The sequence below is a fragment of the Rhinopithecus roxellana genome, chromosome 3 (genome assembly GCF_007565055.1).
Source record: "Rhinopithecus roxellana isolate Shanxi Qingling chromosome 3, ASM756505v1, whole genome shotgun sequence".
NCBI lineage: Eukaryota > Metazoa > Chordata > Mammalia > Primates > Cercopithecidae > Rhinopithecus > Rhinopithecus roxellana.
In genome coordinates this window covers 7,590,218-7,609,331 of record NC_044551.1, presented here as the reverse complement: position 1 = coordinate 7,609,331, position 19,114 = coordinate 7,590,218, and the positions used below count along the sequence as shown (strand labels likewise).

The window sequence follows — 19,114 nt, the reverse complement described above, 5'->3', positions numbered from 1 at the left end:
ATGCCTTATGTATGCTTTATGCTTTTAATGTCACAAGCAGACAATGATATGAACAGTTGCACACTCAGCATATGTGGACACAGTTTTCTTGTTGAATCAAACAGATTTACTAATAGAATGGATCTGATGTGTTAGAGGTTTGCCTAACAGACATTGGTAAATACCCATAAATGATTGCTTGTGGCATTACTTTTACCTAGAAAATGTTAATTCTTCGACATCTACAGTGAATCATGAGTTTTTCTTGAAACTGCGTTCACTTTAAAGTAGACATGTACAAATGAAATGTGCATGAAATCTCTTCCTTTCCCCGTCCTCTCACAGAATGCATGTAGTCCAGAAGCACTTAGGCCAGGTAAAGAACAAGGATCTTGAATTTAACTATTCAGGCCTTAGTTTATTCTTGACCATGGAAGTAGGAGGGAGAGCATGAAGCCATGATCTTGAGTCAGCTGAGAGATAAGGACATGCCATGTCTCCCTTCATGAGAGATACTTCCTCCACTATACGCTCTCCACTATACACTTCCTCCACTATACACCCTTATAGCTTTTACTCAAAGACAAGGCTGATTTTTTTTTTTTTTGAAATGGAGTCTCACTTTGTCACCCAGGCTGGAGTGCAATGGTGCCATCTCAGCTCACTGCAGCCTCCACCTCCTGGGTTTAAGTGATTCTCCTGCCTCAGTCTCCTGAGTAGCTGGAATTACAGGTGCCCACCACCATGCCCAGCTAATTTTTGTATTTTTAGTAGAGACAGTGTTTCACCATGTTGGCCAAGCTGGTCTTGAACTTCTGACCTCAAGTGATTCACCTGCTTTGGCCTCCCAGAGTACTGGTATCACAGATGTGAGCCACTGCAGGCACTATCTCTAGCCAAGGCTGAAGTTTTAAACAGAACTGGGTTGAGTCTTAAATAATGAAATAAATCTATCTTCATGACAGTATGTGACTGAAAAGTTATGAGGTAGTCTAAGATATGATTTCAGGAGCTTCTCATCCCGTAGGAGATGGGAGCTTGAGAGGATTGTTGGTCAAATTTACTGGAAATAGAACTGTATCATGTTCAAGTCTAGCATGGAGACTCTGCACTAACCTCCTTTCATCTCTTTGTCTGGGTCCGCCTTCCCTCACCCGAAAAATCTCTTAGTAGCACTTCTAGTTATTTCATCTTGGTCTTTCAACCATGAAGGACTTGAGGGACTCCAGTCCATGGAAACACTGAGATTAAGCACTGTTGATGAGATAACAGACCCGAGTTCTGAAAAACAAACATCAATTTATTAAACTTGCCAGTCAAGTGAGCCCTGCATTTGGGAACGGTTCCCCCCAGATATGCTTGAGCAGAGCTAATATGTGTTACTAGGAACGCACAGATGGTTCTGATTAACAGAAGTGGTGACAAAGAAACTGATGGACTCCTAGACCAAGACAGAGCTGCTTTAACACACTCAGCATTCCATCTGTCTTAGGTTAAAGCTGGTTTATTTTGGCTTTGCAGGTCCTGATATGATTTCAAACAGCAAAGTTTCTCGAGGAGGGTGATTCTAAGGCATAAGGCTCTTCAGTATGATGTCCTTGATGTTGATTTGATTTAAAGACATGATAGGTTAAGGCTGTGTCCTTGATGCTTGCTAGCAGAAGCCCTTTAACAGTTTCACAGCATGACAACTGTATGTGAAAGAGGCAGGACATGCAGGGGAGGTGGGGGAAGCCTGGCTAGAGATGGTGGCAGGCAGCAGAGAAAAACATGTTGTAAAGAGATCCTGGACCACAGCCACATAAATGTGCTTGTGCAAAAGAATGGAGAGGGGAATGCTTGCCCTTGCCTGAAGGCAGGGCGGACATTGAGTCTCCACTGCATCCCCCAAGCTTTGTATGGTACCTGGCACAGGGCAATTGCTCTCTAAGTATTTGTTGAATGAATGAATGAATGATAGGAAGATGGGGAAAACAGTCCAACAGGAGAACAATTTAAGACAGTAGAGGGTTCAAGGCCTGAGGCTGTGGCTGGGAGAAGATGATAAGAGCTTAGGTTCCCTGGCCTGGGTCATTTCTGAGACACAGACTTCACAGTCCCTTGCCCCTAATACATTCACACCAAGTGGTAACTGCTGTCAGGGTGAACTTTGCTCTCACAGAAGAGTTGTAGGGAGGGGTGAGGAGTGGAGAGGAGAAATCACCGGACTCTAGGTTCCTGAAGGAGTCAATGGAAAATGAGTGAAAACAAGTACCCCTGTCTTTTTTAAACCACTGTACACTTAACTTGCTGCAGGTACTCTGCTAGACCCTTCTGACACTCTCTAGTCCTTATAGCAAGCCTCTGCAGTTACAGTAGTGAAACCAGTATTACCAACCAATGAGGGAGGGAGCTGTGACTTCCCTAGGCTCGCATAGATGACAGGGACAGGCTGATGTCATAGCCCAGTCTCCCATTCTGTCTTGCTCTTTGAGACCCTTGATGCCACTCTTACCTGAAGTCCACAGGCAAGGTGGGATCCAGAGAGCCAAGCTGGGATCCAGAGAACCCTTTGGCCAGGCTGCCCTGAGCATGACGTTAGGTAAAGAGGATGAGGCTGGCCTTCCCGACGTTGGTGCCCACCAGGTCAGAGGTCTGCCGTTCCAGGGTGCTGGCTGCTTCTCTTACAGGGTGGAACACAGAGTGAGTGCAAGCCCAAGGAACCAAGAACTTCAGTTCTTCATTCTTTTATTGCTTTACAAAAAAAATTAGTGGAACTTGAAAGCCTGATTGTAAAGTTGACTAAATGAGAATTGCGCTAAGGTAATTTTGAAAAGGAAGAATACTTCACAAGGAATGCGGGGACTCTTTTGGCTTATCTCCTTACCTCAGATATAGAAAATCCATAAAGCTAGAGAATGAAACAATAGTGGCACATTTTTAGGTGGCAGTTCGGTATATTTATCAAAACTGACAATAAATAATTTTATTTTTAAGAACTATTCTTGAGAAAAACTAAAAATTCACATATAGATCTATGTATTAGGGTGTTCATTGCAGCCTTGTTTGTAAGAGTTTAAATGTGGAAATGTTCCAGATTTACATCAGTACAGTAGAGCTTAAATTAATTAGGATATGATCATACCATAAATACCATGGAACCATTAAAAGAAATTAAGCGGAGTCAAATACGCTGACTTGAAAGGACCTGAAATATATTGGGAATGAAGGAATGAAAAGAGCAAGTCACAAAACAATATTATGTAATTATGTTACAAACACATTGGAATGTATTTGGAAGGATGCACACAAACAATTTTTAGTGACAAACTTTGCAATTAGAGAAACAGTCAAGGGATGGTCTTACCTTTTTGATATACTTCCGTGTGGTTTTCCTCTTTTATAAAGAGCATATTCATGTGTTAATTGTGTATTTAATAAAATGATAATGTGGGGAAACAGAACCTGGATATTTGGGAAACGAGAAAGACAAGACAAATTAAAGATAATTTCAGGTTTAATCCTACAGGTGAGTTGACATGAAATTTAATGGACTAGATAGAACCCATGGCTATCACTGGTATGGGCTGCTTATTTGAAGGCAGAATATCTTTGAGCCCTAGTTACAGCCAAATTTTTGTGGCCAAAGAGATCATAGTGCCCTGAAGTATTCTGGGAGTGGTTAAGAATAGGTTTATTGCAGCCAAATTAAATGGGGCCTTAGTGGCTTTGATCGTAGCAGTTAGTACATGAAGAAAGGAAAAAAAGCAATAGGCTGAAATTGCTCCAGCAGAAGTAAGGAAGGGAGTATCCCCTGGAAAAGTATCAGGAAGCTGTGCAGCACTGCAGGTGGGTAAGAGGAGAGAGCTACTTGTCATAGCTGCAATTAATATAAGATCATTCTCTTATCCAGCAGAAACATGAGTTAGATGCCTTTTAAGAAAATTAAATGATGACTTAATTACCTCGTAAAAATTATGAATATGATAGAAGTATGAAGCCTAAAAAGAAACATTTCTTCTTCATTCCTGTTTCTAATTCTATACTTGTTCCCATTAATCACTACTGTTAGAGGTTTGGTGTGAATTCTTCCAGAGCATTTAGGCTTATACATATGTACACAAACACACATAGAAGCACACTCACACAATGACACATGTGCAAAATTAAAAAAAAATACCTAAATATTTTCCTAATGTAGTCTCATTCTGAGCCTCAACAGCAGGGCTGTGCCCACAGAACTGGCTCACCAAATTTTGGAGTTATTCTTTGCGTTTCTTTATGGAATGCTCTGTGGCTGCTCTGGAGACAATAACTCTTCCTGAGTGTTTTCACCAGAACACTTGGGAAAGCAATGCAGGGTGGTTGTGTCACTGAGGGGGCAGATGTTGATTTGGATTTAGAAGAAACGGGATGCAGGAGTCTTAGATTTGGGTGATTTGTAGTGCAGTGAGTTTAAGAATTTTAGCTCCAGAAATATGGATTTGAACACGGGTTTTCGCACTATCTATAAGCGTAGGAAAATTACTTAACCGTTTAGAACCTGTTACCTCGCTTATAAAGTGAGAGTGCAATGGTGCCTATCTTATTGCAAGGGGATTCTGAGGACTAAAGAGGCAATGCCTACAAAATGTTTATCACCTTGCAAAGCATGTACTGAATAATCAATAAAGTAGGCTGCATTTATTTCATTTTATTCCTGTTTCAGGTCACTTTTAGATCACTTTTGAACACTTAGAGTCCTCTTCTAGTCCTTCTAAAAACTCCTTTTCCAAAGGCTTGACTTGCTTGCCTTTGTTTTCTGATCTAATATTTATGCACATTTTCTACTTTTAATCTATCATGTTTGCTTCAATATGCCAAGACTCCCACATGGTGTTTTGAAAATGAACCAAGAAGTTGGGCATGGTGGCTCACGCCTGTAATACCAGCACTTCAGGAGTCCGAGGTGGGCGGATCACGAGGTCAAGAGATGGAGACCATCTGGCCAACATAGTGAAACCCCGTCTCTACTTAAAATACAAAACAATTAACTGGACATGGTGGCATGTGCCTGTAATCCCAGCTACCCAGGAGGCTGAGGCAGGAGAATCGCTTGGACCCAGGATGTGGAGGTTGCAGTGAGCCAAGATTGCTCCACTGCACTCCAGCCAGCCTGGGTGACAGAGTGAGACTCAGTTTCAAAAAAGAAAATGAACCAAGAACAAACCAAAAGTGCTTCACACACAACTTCTTGGACTTTCCTTAAGTTGAGTTATAGTTGATCATTTCTTGCATTTTAAACAACTTTATTTCTTGGTTGATTTAGTGGCACAATTTTCCAAATTCATATTTGGTTTTTGACCTCAAGGGCTGAAGAGTCTCCTTGCTTTTGGCCTTGTGGAAATTTAGCTGTTTTCGTGCTTCTTGTCACTAGCTGACTCTTGACTCTATCAGTCCATATAGAATAGTCATAAATTAATCTGATGTTAGATTAAGTCTTAGTTGCACATCTAAGTGTTCTGTCCATTTATCTATTTAGTCAATAAATCTTTATGAGTGTCCCTGAGTGTCAGGAATTTTACCATGTTTCAGGGATAGGGTGGTAATAGAGACAGCCCCTTCTTTCATGAAATGCAGAGTCCAGCAAGGCCCATACACATTAAGTAATGAATTACTAATGTGGTGGTGCTCTGCTGGGTGATATGCTGTGAGAGGGACCCAGGCAGGACTCCCTGAGGGAAGTGATACTGATATGAGATCTGAAAGAGGAATGAATAAAGTGAGAAGTAGAAGAATATTCTATCCAAAAGCAACTGTATATTCAAAGACCCAGACATAAGAGAAGTCTTGCAGTATTTGAAGAACTGAAATAAAAGTAATGATTGGAGTGGAGAGAGTGAGGGTGTTGAGAGCTGAGGTGGGACTGAAGCCATATGAGGGATTTATTCCTTCCAGGAGTTTCTCTGACTGGTTTCTGATAACAAGTGGTTATATAGTCTAGACTGTTGCTGAGTTCGCAATGATGACAACATGTTTGAACCTCCTTGAACACAGCAGCATTTTATTGCTCTTTGGTGACTAATGAAATTTTGTCTCTGGTGAAGTAATTGGATTCTTAGCATGACACATTTTAATTCAAGTCAAGAAGACAGAAATATAAAAGACTAGTGAGTGATTGCCTCGAGTTTATATAGAAATAGAAAGGACTTGGAACTAGAGAGTCTTTGTTTTGAACGGTCTTTCTGGACTTTCCTTTGTTAGTGTTTGTCTTTTGTCTACTTTTTGTCCTCTTAAACTTTGTCTACATGTAGTCAAACGGAATGGACAAAGCAAAAACAAAACAACAATAGATTCTGCTTCAGAGCTGCAAAGCTCCAGGCAACTTCGATGCTTCACAGTTAAAATTTTCCTTTCAGTAGCTGCAGTTGCAATCGTCTCTAGCATCAGCAAAGAGGTGGTAAGAGCATCATGTTTCCGAGATCCAACTTGTAAGGCATGTGGGAATGGGATACTACCTAAGAAGGAATTCTAGTCTTTCATTCTATATAGAATTAAAAAGACTTATCTTTTAGCTAAAACCCCTGATTGTTTAGAATAATATGATTTAGGATAATCAATAAATATAGACATATAATACTATGTAGAATATCTGATATAAATGTTTAATTCATTCTTAGTAGTATGTATAGAATTTCACCTATAGCTCTGTCTTGTCTTACTCAAAAAGCAGAACAATTTCTTTCTTAGAAAGAAAGCTACCAGTTCCCAGATGCCCACTCCTATTCTTTTTAAGGAATCATAATTTGTTCTCCTTCGAGCCCAGATTTCTCAGTGAATTCTCCAGTATGCTCACAGCTCTCCCTCCAGATATTTTGAGAGCTTGGAGTCATAGTCCTGCATTTTTAAGGAAGCTGTGAAAACCCACATGAGCTCTCCTTTTCCAGCCGTAGAAAAAACTAAATAGTGTCCACCACCGCTGTTGGTTGAGAGTCCTTTGGTTCTAAGTTTTCTTCTTCTGTATTCTGCTGGATTCTCGTGAAAAACCAATTTGAGATAATAGCAGAAAATAAAAGACACTGGCAGAAGGATTTTCAATGTTAAGAACTGACCTATGACAAAACTGGCCATTTTACATCTTTGTCATATTTACAGGTTTACTTTTCTAATATTTATACTTTGGATTTGCGGGGCTGGAGGGGCGGTAAGGTAGCCATAGCCACGAAGATTTGTACAATGATGGAAAACTAATAAAGATGTGAATTTTGTTAAAGAAAGATTCTCAAATCAATATATTCTTGGCAATGCAGAAGAGTATTCTCCTGGGGATAGAGGGAGTGTCCAGATAAGTCAGAATGAAAATGAGCGGGGAAGATGGGTAAATTTCCCAACTCTGGAATTTGTGGCAGAGAGAGCAAATAACTGCGGCTCTCCTGGCGCCTGGGCTCGCACCACGTCGGGGCCCAAGCAGGCGAAACCCCAGCGGATCACCTCGGAGGAGGACCTGGGCAAGCAGCAGCCGCAGCAGCTGACCCCGGAATTTGTAGATGTGACCCCCAGGGCATCGGCGGCGGGGGAGCTTGGTGCTCAGTGGGAGAAGACGCAAGTCTGTGAGAAATGCTGTGCAAGTTCTTTAGCGCCTCTGAGTTGTTGGAACATAAGAAAAATTGCACTAAAAATCCACCTGTCTTCATCATGAATGATGGCGAGGGTCCAGTGCCTTCAGAAGACATCTCTGGAGCTGTACTGAGCCACCAGCCACCCAGTCCAAGCAGTGAGGATGGTCACAGGGAGAATGGGGGCAGCTCAGGGGACATGAAGGAGAAGCTGGTGCAGAATCTGTGATGTATCTAAAGACAAAGATGGCCCTGCCACCCACCCCCCAGTACATAAGATATTTACCCAAAGGCAAAGTGGCCAACACTGACATGTCCTTGCAGGCGCTACGGGGCACCAAGGTGGCGGTGAATCAGTGGAGCGCAGATGCCCTGCCTGCCCCTGTGCCTGGCGCCAACAGCATCCTCGAGCCGATACAGTGTCTGCAGCAGCAGAGGCAGCTACAGCAGACCCAGCTCACCGAGCAGATCCGCATCCCGGTGAACACGTGAGCCGCTCATGCCTGCACTCCAGCGGGGCGGGGCCAACACCCTGAAGACCTTGGGCAGTCACATGTCCCAGCAGGTTTCTGCAGCTGTGGTTGTGCTCAGCCAGAAAGCTGGAAGCCAAGGTCTGTCTCTGGACACCTTGAAACAAGCCAAGCTACCTCACGCCAACATGCCTTCTGCCGCCAGCTCCTTGTCCCCAGGGCTGACGCCCTTTGTTCGGAAGCCGGATGGGACCTGGGTGCTCCCAAACGTCATGTCCCGCCTCCCCAATGCTTTACATCCTCAGGCCCCGGGCTCGGTGTTCTTCCAGGGCCCTTTCTCCTCTGTGGCACTAGACCTATCCAAGGGAAGGGGAAGCCACCGAACATCTCCGTGGAGGAGGTCAAATCCAAAGATGAGGCAGTCCTCTCCAAGCCTAAGTGTAAGTGCTGTGGCAAGGTTTTCGGGACTGATAGCTCCTTACAGATCCGCTTCCGCTCCCACACTGGAGAGAGACCCTTCGTGTGCTCTGTCTGTGGTCATCGTTTCGCCACCAAGAACGACCTCAAGGTGCACTTTCATCCCTAGGTGAAGGCAAACCCCCAGCTGTCGGCTGAGCTCTAGGACAAAGTGGCAACAAGCAATGGCATCCCCTATGTACTCTCTGGACCCCTTCCTGTAGATGAATCAAGTATCTTTCTAGACAGCATACCTGTCCTTGTAACCCCCTTGGTAGGGCTACCTGAGAATCCCTCTTTGGTGACTAACCCCAAGGACCTCAAGGGTGGCCCCCTGCCAACCAACTTGCAGCCTGGGCCTTCTCCAGAAAATGAGGGTGGACCCACACATCCTGGGGTGGGAGGAAACCATAATTCCCCAAGGACTGGTGGCTTCCAAGGGAATATGACCGTCGACCCCAACAAATGTCTCATTTGCCACCGATTCTTAAGCTGCTAAAGCTCCCTCAAGATGCATTACTGCACCCACAGCGTGGAGAGATTAATCCAGTGTAAGATCTGTGGCCACGCCATTTCTACCAAAGGTAACCTGAAGACACACCTCGGGGTTCACTGAACCAACACATCCATTAAGACACAGCATTCTTGTCCCATCTGCCAGAACAAGTTTGCCAATGCCGTGATGCTGCAGTAGCAGATTTGCCCTACTCTAAGATGGATGGCTCCCAACCAGGTATCAGTGCAGATGTAGAAAAACCAGGTGCTACTGACAGCATTTCCAAAACCAGTTTCTTCACTTCTTGGAAGAAAACAAGATTGCAGTCAGCTAAGCTAAAGGAGAACTTGTGTGGAAGGAGAAATGCAGACAGAATGAAATCTCTAGAATCTGCTTTTTTTTGTAAGAACTCATCTCCTGTTTTGTTTTTCTTACTGATATGCAAATGATGTTTATCACGGTTGTGATCACAGCATCAGGCAAGCTTTACAATCAACATTGTTGCTATGTTGCTTTGCAAAAAAATGAAAAATAAAAAAAGTATCAAAACAAATACAGACTTTTTAATTTTTTTAATTTTGGAAAGAAGCTTTGTTACTTGTGACAAACTGTATACACAGAAACTTTGTACAACCTAGAATGACTTTTTTCAAAGACTGTTAACTATTTCAAGGTACAGCCATTGGAACTTACTGAGCAACAGTGGAAAAGACAACTGCATAGCCTAATTGAGAGGAGAGGGGTACACTTCTATGGTAACTGTATGCAGGTCTGCCATCTATTTAGGGACCTGTTTTATATGCCCCAACTCTGTCCTCATTTTATTGTTTGTTTTTTTGAATGTAATAATAATTTAAAAAAAACCCCAAAACTAAGGTTGTAAAATTGCTTCAACTTTAGAACTTTAAGTAGGATGCCTTCAAATGGACTTATGGTAGTCCTTGGGGAGTCAATACGTGTGTTGCTGCTTATTTAAATACAGTTCAGTTGGAGCCCCGAGAGTGTCAATGTCTTCCTCACACTTCTTAGATGCCTTCCCCTTCCTGAACTCCAGAAGAGGTGGGCACCTGAGCAGGGAATCTCAGATTACTTAATTTAGTTTGCCAGTACCTACTTTATTGAAGAACTGGGTTTTCATTCTTGAGAAGAAACTCATGGAAAGGCATGTTTCCTATCACAGGTTCACATACCAATTTTTTTTGTTGTTGTTGAATTTCCATCTACAACTTATGCCAAGTAATTGTGAAGATTTTTTGGTTTTCTTGCTGAATATTTCATGAAGGCTATGAAGTTGGAACAGGCAAGTCCTGGGTGTGAAATCTTTAACTGATCTACCTCATTTATTTTTTATTTTTTGTAGACATATAATCTGTTTTCCTATTTTAACACTAAAATATTCCCAGGCCCTGTCTAAAACGAAGAGTTGATGTATTGGTGGGAAGAGCTGAACGTTCAAGATGTTTTTGTGATGCTTTTTTCACCTGTAATTTCCTTTTGTACATGTAATACTGAGCAAATGAAACATTGCTCTTGGTTTAACAAGAAAGAAGAAAGAAAGACTCTAACTTCTGGGAGAAAAGTCTTTCCCTCTATCTGGAAGGCCCTGGATGAAATGTGGATCCAAGACTATTGGCCAAAGTATCATCTTTTCATTGTTGCACCTGACTTTAGGATTCCCTCCACTCACTTTTTTTTGGCAAGTTGTGCCTTTCCTTCTAGAATTGTAAGTGAGTACAATAATAGTACCTGTTCACACTGTGAAGTGGATATTGTTACAGAAAACACACCAGTGGCTTTCTCAATGTTGAGCTAATGTCTTGTGAACGTATAATCTGTGGAGAAACCCCTGTAGTTGTACCTGCTGATGTTGTCTGTTGGTAAATAAATTCTGAATTTTTTTCTCCCCAAAAATGAAAATGAGTGGGAAGAGAACCCAGTAGTTAAGAACATGGTTATCAAGAGTGTAGATTTTGGTGAGAGAACAAAGAAAGAGTTAGAAATAAGGTGTGAGAAATGATCATAGTAACTGGCTAGGAAGAAAGCCAACTTTGTTTGAATTTAAAGTGGACCAGAGGGGCAAATGATGTGAAAAGCAGTGTGACTGATGATATCTAGTAGGTAGCAGATGCTGATGGAGGGTAGACTGCACAGACAGGAAGGGCCTTCGTATAAAGTAAAAATGATTCATCATTAATAATGACTAATGGTTTTTTTTTTTTTTCTTTTTTTTTAAGTATAGGTGTTGTGGTGAAGGGACAAGCACAGGAGAAAGTATATGGTTATTTAATTATCTTTCCAAATGTTGGAAACACACATATAGCCTTTATAAGATACAGTATTTTGTGAGTTAGATAAAGAGTTTGTGCATAGATACTGTAGTGCCTACTAGGGCACCTTCTTCTTAGGTTCAATGAAATATTTAGACTCACATCATGACCACAGGCCCCCTTGGCCCCAGTCTGCTTGAAATGCTATAGGACAAGAGCTACATAATGTCAGGGCATAATGTCAGGTCACAGTGTCAGGTGCTCCTCTGCTGTGGGAGTCCTTGCAGCAGTCTTTACCACCATCCTCACAATTGTTCAGGAGTCATTCTCTGCGGCCCTGGTTTAGAAGACTCATGGCCCACAACAGCCAATACCTCTTATAACAACTCCCATCCAGTGTTTATGGTTCATTTATAGTTCTGCCCAGTCCAGATGCAAGTTACCAATAAAGAGTCATTGTCATCATGAGTAACGTGCCAGACAACAGAGTTGATATCATTTTTATAAGGTTAGTTAGGGGACAGAGGGAGAAAGTTAACTGAAATTCCCAAGTAGAAATAAAAATGGTTAGCCCTTTACCTGCAGATATCTAAAAAGACTCGTGTACCTGTGCAACTATAAGACTGCTAATGCCTCCCTGTGCTGTGCTATCCCAGCCCATATATCTTGGTAATTAATATGGTTTGGCTGTGTCCCCACCCAAATCTCATCTTGAATTATAACTTCCATAATTCCCACATGTCATGGGAGGGACCTGGTGGGAGGTAACTGAATCATGGGGGCGGGCAGGTCTTTGCCATGCTATTTTCCTGATAGTGAATAAATCTCAAAAGATCTGATGGTTTTATAAAGGGGAGTTCCCCTGCGCACACTCCCTTGCCTGCCTCCGTGTAAGACTTGACTGTGCTCCTCATTCTTCATTCACCTTCTGCCATGATTGTGAGGCCTCCCCAGCTATGTGAAACTGTGAGTCAATTAAACCTCTTTCCTTTATTAATCACCCAGTCTTGGGTATGTCCTTATTAGCAGTGTGAGAACAGTGATCAATCATGATCTGCTGAATGTATATGGGCGACAATATGTAAATCGAGAAATGTGAGTTATCTGACACTGAAGGGCTGAAATTGACAGTTCAGATGACCCAAACCATGCTTCAAACTCCCCATAACGGCTCTGTAGCCAGGCTATATTTTCATTTGTTAGTCCTCACAAACACCTGTAAAGTTGGTGTCGAAGCTGTCAGTTTTAGCCCTTTAGTTTCTGATAACTCACATTTCTCAGTTTACATCATATCACCCATATACACTCAGCAAATAGTAACTGATCACCAAAAACAAAAAACAAAAAACCCCAGCTAATTTGGGAAATATGGAAACACCACCAGGGATGTAGAGAACGATGCAGGGAGGGAAGGCAGCTAAGGTAGGTGTGCTACCAAACCAGCTACCACAGCGGGAAACTGGAGCTCATCCTGGGGTGACTGTGGGGAACAGTGCAAACCCCCACCTCAGGATGATCCCAGCCAAAGAGCAAGGGAGCCAGGACATCTACACACCAATGCCCTAGAGCCATTGGGTGAGGGCTGCTCCCAAAAGGTGCTAACTCCCTGGTACTTTGGCCTGCTGCACAGGGGCAGAGCAGGCTTCTGGAAAAAATAAATTCCTGAAGCAGGAAATATAGATATGACACCGGGGAGTCACTTGAGCACAGTGAATGATCCCAGGGTTGTGGGCAGGACATGGACAGCATCTGTTACAGCAGCCTTGCATTTTAGGTCTGGAAATGCTATGACAAAGCAACTCTTTTCCTCTGTTGATGAAGTCCCTCCACAAAGTCTCCACAGGTTTTTAATTGAGATATGAGCATGAAACAATCTGATAGAGAAGAAACAGTACAGCAAAGTGATTAGAAGCTCTCAGGAGTTCCACTGCTTGGGTTTAAATCCCATCTCTGCTGCTTGGATAGCTTAGTTGTGTAATTTAGGCAAGGTCCAGAGCCTCTTTGTGCCTCAGTCTTCTCATTTGTGGAATTGGGACAATAAGGTTGTTGTGAGAATTGAATTAGATGATATGAGTGAAAGACGTAGATAGAACAGATTGTTGGAGTCAGAGATGAATAACTAAGAGTTTTCGCCCTCATAGAGTTTAAACGTTTTTTTTTTTTTGAGATGGAGTTTTGTTCTTGTTGCCCAGGCTAGACTTCCATGACGCTATCTTGGCTCACCACAACCTCCACCTCCCGGGTTCAAGTGATTCTCATGCCTCAGCCTCCCAAGTAGCTTGGATTGCAGGCATGCGCCATCACTCCTGGCTAATTTAGTATTTTTAATAGGGACAGGGTTTTACCATGTTGGTCGGGTTGGTCTGGAACTCCTGACCTTAGGTGTTCCACTTGCCTTGCCTGCCAAAGTGCTGGGATTACAGGCATGAGCTGCTGCACCCGGTGAGTTTAAATCTTGATGGGGAAGATACTTAAGCAAACAGATCATCTTAATATAACAGGATCAAATTTGAGATTACGACAGGTACAACGTCTGTGGGAGCCCAGAGAAGATGCATTTAGCACACTCTGAGAAATCAGAATGGCTTCCGGGGAGAGAACATGACTAAACTCCCAGACAGGAGGGGCTGCATGAAGAAAGGAGTGCTAGGCACAGGGAAGAGCACTCCAGGTAAAGCAATGTGAGCCTCACTCACCTTTTTCCTTTTTTATAATATTTAATTTAATTTTAAGTTCAGGGATACATGTGCAGGCCATGCAGGTTTGTTACATAGGTAAACGTGTGCCATGGTGGTTTGCTGCACCTGTCAACCCATGACCTAGGTATTAAACCTTACATGCATTAACTATTTATTCTGATGCTCTCCCTCCCCGCACCCCCCAAAAGGCCCCAGTGTGTGATGTTCCCCTCCCTGTGTCCAAGTGTTCTCATTGTTCGGCTCCCATTTCTAAGTGAGAGCATGTGGTGTTTGGTTTTCTGTTCCTGTGTTAATTTGCTGAGGATAATGATTTCCAGCTCTATCCATGCGCCTGCAAAAGACATGATCTCATTCCTTCTTATGGCTGCACAGTATATGTACCACAATTTCTTTATCTAGTCTATCATTGATAGGCATTTGGGTTGATTCCATGTCTTTGCTATTGTGAATAGAGATGCAATGAACATATGTGTGCATGTACCTTTTTTTTTTTTTCATTTAAATTGTATTGGATGAAGTGATGCAGGAGTGAGTTTAGGCAATTGCTTCAAAAGCTTTACCACTCTGAGGCTGAGGAGTGGAGTGTGAGATGGAGGGCTAGGTAGTGGAGGGGTGGAGTGGGCATAGGGCTGAGCCCTGGTGGTCTTAGCACTTCCTTTAACAATCTGCATGACTGTAGGCAAGTCCTTCACCTTCTCTAAGCCCTTGGCTCCCACTTGAGCAAAGAGGGGCTTTGGGTAGCTGGGTCGTGATCAGGGCTTATAGCCCTGTCTAAGCACCCACCTTCAGAAGCGTGCTTCAGCTTTGTGGGTAGGTGGTTATGCACGCTGCTATGGCCTGTGATTTAGAGGGTTTTGACAAGTGTGGAGAAGTGTCTGCTCCCCTCTCATGCTTCCCATCTGGAGTTCTCAGTTCTTTGCCAAATTTCCTCCAGCTCTTTGGCACAGAGGCCTGGTCTCAGAGCAGGCTGTGCCTTGGAATTTGGCTTTTTAGGGGCGTATTCTCTAGTTCAGGCCTGTTGAGGTTGTCTTGTTTTCCTGGTCTCCATCAGTGCCTGCTGGGATTTGGCAGGCCGACCCCCAGCCCAGACTAGGGACAGAAGGCAATGGAAGCCCCTCACTGGGCTGCACCGATGCATGGCAGGACCACCCTATCCACGTCTTGGGTTTCAGATGTGGTCTTTCATGCGTGATTTAGTATCAGAACTAGGCTTTTGGTGTTTGGAAGACAGCACATTCTCCAAGGCATCACATCAGAGATGAAACTCTCACCTCTATGTTTTCTTTTTTTTTCTTTTTTAAATTTTTTACAGAAATGAGGTCTCACCGTGTTGCCCAGGCTGGTCTCCAACTCCTGGGCTCAAATAACCCTGTCGCTTTGAACCCTTAAAGTGCTGGGCTTATAGGCGTGCACCATGGTGCCTGACCACCTCCACGATTTCTTTACACTGGGATTGCTAGTTGGTTAAGGTTGACATTTAAGAGGTTGGATGTTAATATCATTGCTCTTCCATCCAAGAAGACAAATATAGAAAAATGAGTTTCCATATATTAATTGGTCAAGTGATTGTGTCAAACCCCTCAGAAGTCACCTGGTTTTCCCATAGCAGCTGGTGTTCTAAGTCATTTGCAGAAAAGCCATATAATCTAGTTAGATCATTTCTCTCTTCTGTCATTTATCTCCATCATCTTGTAGAGAAGGATTGGAATTATTTATCAGTTGAGTCTTACTATCAGCTAAAGTCAGGTTCAATTGTTGACATTAGTAAAATTAAAATAATTGTAGCTTAAACAAGCTAGGTATTTTCTCTTTAATTTCTCTTTTGTATTTCTTTCTCACTTTAATGTCACCATGTAGGAAGTCCAGGTGGTTTGGTTACTTTATATCATTGCATATCCCAAGTTCTTTCTACCTTGTTGCTCTGCTATGTACCTTGCAGTCCAAGATGGCTGCTCCTGCTCCTGCCATCATGTCCACATTCTAGCTAGTCATAAGAAGAAAGGAGTAAAGAAGGGCATGGTACCTCCCAAAGGCCTTTCCTGGAGGCTGCATATGCTTCTTTCTTTAGAATGTTATTGGATAAAACTCAATGATATAGTCATACCTACCCATAATAAGGGCTGGGAAATGTCGTCTTTTTTCCTGGGTGGTCATATGACCAGCTAAAAGTTGAGCATTCTGTTATAAAAAGAAGAAAGGGAGAGGACATATAAGGGGACAATTGGCAGTTTCTATCAAAAACTAGATTTGACTCTTGACAGTGTTGTGTGATCTTGGGCACAAAATTAGAATTATTTGAGCCTCAGTTTTCTTATCTGGAAAATCATTATAATGTTATTTACCTCACTGAGTTTTTGCAAGGATAATACAAAAAGTAAATAAGGTAATGTTTGTGAAAGTGCTCTGTAAACTTCAGAAAGCACAGTACAAGATATTATTAGACAATAATTTGTTTTCACATTTTCTTAAGCAACTTCTCATTATGAAAACAGACAAAAGGAGGGGCACAGCAGGTATATTTTGAAAGGAATAAAAGTCACTTTGGAAACAAAAGCCAATCTAGGGGCAAACATGGACCTTCACCTTGTGAAATCAGGCAGAAAAGTCTCAAAAGCAAATGTTCAAATGTGAGTTTCCCAATTGTAATTGGAAAGATGACGTACTCCACTAAAAAGGGTTTTCCTTTGGTATTTCAGCCTTATTAGCCTTGGCTCAAACCTACGACAGGAGAGGCACTCATAACCAACAAGTGGTAAAGAAATCTTCAAAGAGTTTCTATATCAGGAGGGCTTTATTTGAGTCACGGGAAAGAGTCTTTAAAAAGCCGAAAACCATTTGTCTGTTTTGCCTAATAAGAAAATACTTTACAGCATGTGATGTAGTGCTCCGGGAAAAGAATCAGCACTTTTTCCCTCTAGATTTTAATGAGAACTGACGTACTAGGAATGGGTTTCAGTAAATATCGCATATAATTATTTATTAGATTTGTAAATACCTCCTACTACTGAAGCCTTCAGGCATATGGACAAAGGTGGAATATCAGGCGGCAAATACATCCAGACTCAGCAAACACAATTGCGAGGTCATCCTATTAAGTCTCCAATAGAAACATGGGCTATCCATGGGGCCAGAAGCAAACACTTTGTGGAGCATAATGACCAGATTAGGAGGTGATGACCCTTTCTTTGGGACTGGTCTGGAGTGTTGCTGCCAGAGGGAGGGGGCCCTCTTAACTCTTTGTGTCAATGGTGTGTGGGGCTTTGCAATACTGGCCATTGAGATCACAGTCCAGCTCGTAGAGAGCTGACTCCATCACCCAGAGACCCAGGGAATCACTTGAAATCAGTTTTCCTTCGTGTGGAAGGAGCAGGAAGCGGTGATACAAACCATCTTCTTTGATTTTCTTGTTATATAGAAATAGCCATACTAATGAAGAGGTGCTTAACATGAATCTTGAACCAGGCATATTTGGATATAAATCCAGATTCTGCTAGTTAATACCTATGTGTTCTGAAGTAAATTACCTGCATTTATGAATTTTGCAGAGTTATTTTGAGAATACTATGTGAGTAATTCACACATAGTAGAGACTCAATAAATGCATCTGATAGCTAGCTGCGGTATATCATAGAGAAGAAGGTTAAATACAGACAACTTATAGTCCTTTCTCTGTCCAGTGAAGCAAATAGGGCCTTATACCAAGTCTGACAATGCTACTGAATTTTGAATTTTGAAGGCACTTTAAAAAAAATTTGTTCAAAGCATCCCAACTCACCTAAAAAGGTAGGTTTATGAACCAAAGCATTCTGGTTCAATTGCTTCACTTTCCCTAATCTCCTTCACCTTCAATTTTGGATACTCTATGGAATCCCAGAAATGAATGGTCTGGGAAGGTTGTCTAGAAATGTTTTATCTTTAGGAAGAACTGCAAGCAAAGCACGTTAAGGAGTTAAGAATACAGCCAGATATTTAATTGCCCAGTGAGGTGCCTAGACACCATAGTATGTCCAGGAGATTCACTCCACCCTGTGGTAACTTTGCTGTTCAATTCAGGGAATTGTTCTTCATATATAACTTCAATTCCTTATGGTGTAATTTAAGGCACTTAAAAAATGCTCTCATTTGACATATATTCATTGAAAACCTTCTCCGTTCTTGACACTGCCAAATTGCTGAGACATATATTTGGCCCTTAACTGAAAAAAAAATATCACTGGTATTCCATTAGAAATGAGGCCCTTCTTATACTTGAAGAAAACTCATTATTTCTTTTCAATCTTAACTATTCTCTACTTAAAATTTTAAGAATCAATTAATACTTTTAGTCTTCACATCTAGGTATTTAGTCCTACCTGAACCCTATCTAATTTCTCCATCTTTCTCCTTCTCTCTCTTTTGTAGAAACAAAAACTGCCAATTCTTTGAACTAAAAAATTTATTTATTTTTCTATTTTTGGCCACCAAATGCTCCCATAAAGAGACCAGATTGTTTTCTATGGAAATGTATTATAAGACCAATATTTAAATGGAAAAAAACTGAATTAAGAAGCTATAATTCAGTTGGGAAATTCAAATAAACTCATAAAACACAACAGCTGGATTGAATTAGTCCCTTGATGGTCAATTCACTAACCACAAAAAATATGAAATGAAAAATCATTTTTTCCAATAGTTTGAAACAAAACTTAAAAAGTTTTAAAGTCCCCAATCAGTGAGAAGAACTCTGGTTTCCTTTACTTTCACTGAAGTCCCTGAAAGTAAGACTTTACGAGAAATACATAAAAACTTTGCATCACCAGTCTTAAGGGTAGAGAGACTCGCTAGGTAAATGCTTCCTCCAACCCACCTTAAATGTTTCAGATGGTAGACTTTAACACAACTTTGATGGAACTTTTTGATGATACAGAAGGCTTCAAATTTACATTTCAAGTTTATGAAATCAGTAGGGATACAATTTTATTTGTTTCAGTAGTACCACAAAAGAAGCAAAATACCGGTTTGTGGAGACCTCTGTAATTTATAAAGTATCTTTATCTCCCAACACACTGTGTGATAGGTCAGGGAGGTATTATTTCTTTTTTCCGTTAAGAAAATTAAAACTCAGAAGCTTGTCCTGAGTCTTCCAAAGAAAATGGCAGAGCTGTGGTCATAATTAAGTTTCCTGTGTCTCAAA

At 41.8% G+C, this 19,114-nt stretch overlaps 1 pseudogene; it reads left to right on the top strand.

Annotated features, from left to right (window-relative positions):
* Nucleotides 1-2,550: 2,550 nt before the first annotated feature.
* Nucleotides 2,551-9,173, top strand: LOC104657081 (annotated as a pseudogene).
* Nucleotides 9,174-19,114: the final 9,941 nt, after the last annotated feature.